Here is a 2,114-nt window from a genome sequence, read left to right as displayed (position 1 = left end):
CACACACATATAAATATACACACACACACACACATATAAATATACACACCATATATATCATAAAAATATACACACACACACATACATACATACATATATATATATATATATATATATATATATATATAATTGCACATTTCACAGTTTAGTTACATTAAACGTAACAGGTGAAATACAATTTTTTTTTTTCTGGATCATCACTCTATAGCTAATTACCTAAAATTATCATAGAATGGGGAAAACACACACACACACACACACATGTTACTTTATTGTTTGAAACTATGCATTGGGTTTCTATTGAGCAACTGTAGTTTTCCAGTGTTTATAACTTTTAGAGAGAAAATAAACACTTTAGTATTACTGCGCTATGACTTAAATGTATTTTTAAACGGACAGCCCTAAGCTCGTTCCCGTGAAATATCTATTTGAATATTTAAGAGTAGTTCCGATATCACTATCATATCACATTACAGTTCATGGCGCTCAATGCATCCTCTTTTCACCCACATGAAGTCTGATTATTTAAGATTTAAAGAAGATATACACCATGTATTCGTTGCGAAGTACTTAAACCGTTAGAAGTGTTGAATAGAAGTAGTTTGGTTGCAGTGTCCCACCGTTGCGAAGCCCAGCGAGTTGAGCTAAACAAAGGTTCATCCCAGTGTAACTCGTGGCGGATCTCTTTATCTCTCCCATTCGAGGCAATCCCGATGCGCGGGACAACTAACCTACTGCACGACATCTCTACAGTTTAGCACTCGGTAAAGTTCACCTACCTGTTAATCTTATGCGCAAAAGCCCTCCGTTCGCTGGGTAAAGTTGCCATCCCATCTAGACAGGGAGAGCTCCTTACAGTTTCCCTGTACTTTGGTAATATTATTGTGGAGTCGTAAGCTTCCTTGTGTCAGTTTGCGCATAATAGCGCCTCCTCGCGGCCTGGGGGCGAATGGCGCTGTTGACTAGCTCACCAAACCGGTTTCCAACGACGCTCCTGTCTCCGTCTCTGGGGATCTGCGATGGTTAACGTTTCTAGATAATTCAAGGTGATGAATGTACATAAAAGGGGAATAATGCCAACTCTGCAGACTACCAAGAACACCACAAGTCTACTTAAGTGTTAACAAGGCTTTCCATTTCTTTAATGCTGTTCAAAAACAGCATGTTAAAGAAATATTTAAATGTTTATTATTACGTTAAGTAATACAGCCAACTGTAGGTTCTTAATGCCAGGCGATATAATATAAAATTGAATATGAATATAAAATATATCACAATGGTTGGTTGGTTGAAATGAAAGTGGATTTGTGTGATTTTGCCTGAGGCGAGGAGCACGTTTTTTTTTTGTTACCGTTTTCTCTGGTTTCTCGTGGATGTTTTTGACGATGAGGAAACATAAACCCCGGAGTGGAGCAGGACCGGAGTGATTACAGAACGCTTTGAGTTGGGAGGAGAACATCTCTGTCGATCCGCTCCACTCAAACACGCTGATCCAGACCGGCCTTCGGTCTGTGTGTTACGTGTTAACATACAAGCGAAGCTTTGTTTTCGCTTCGCCTGATTGAGAAGAATCGAGGAATAGGAAGCAAGTAACCTATTTTTTGTCTGAAAAGTAAATTACTTCATGAAATGCTTGTTGAAGAACTGTTTGTATAGAAACAAATGCCACACTCACTCACAATCGTGATGTCCGCGCTATTTAGTTCACCCTAACAGAATTTAAAGTCAAGATTTTATGAAGTAAAAGCAAGGCCATATGCTAAGGACATTGCGATATTTAGCAATATATATTATGTGTTAATCGTGGTCATTTAGGACTACCTTTTCAGCACAGCATAACAAAGTTTTCAGAATAAAAAAATGCATTCTTGTGACAATCATTACTAATTTTTCATAGCCAAGAATTTAGCTCTTAAATATTTAGAGATATAATCCATCACAAAATAGCATTAAAGCGTTGGAGTGCTGCTGGTGCACTCATATAATGCAATTAGTACGATGTAGAGCTAAATCTATTTATCACAGCTATTTATGCATGTACATATCTTTCATTCATCCAATACCCTGTGATAATCCTGTGAAATTATTTTTATTCAAAGCACATGCATACATAA

This window comes from Sinocyclocheilus grahami, unplaced genomic scaffold (assembly GCF_001515645.1).
Source record: "Sinocyclocheilus grahami isolate Dianchi unplaced genomic scaffold, SAMN03320097.WGS_v1.1 scaffold223.1, whole genome shotgun sequence".
Taxonomy (NCBI): domain Eukaryota; kingdom Metazoa; phylum Chordata; class Actinopteri; order Cypriniformes; family Cyprinidae; genus Sinocyclocheilus; species Sinocyclocheilus grahami.
This window is presented reverse-complemented; position numbering follows the sequence as displayed.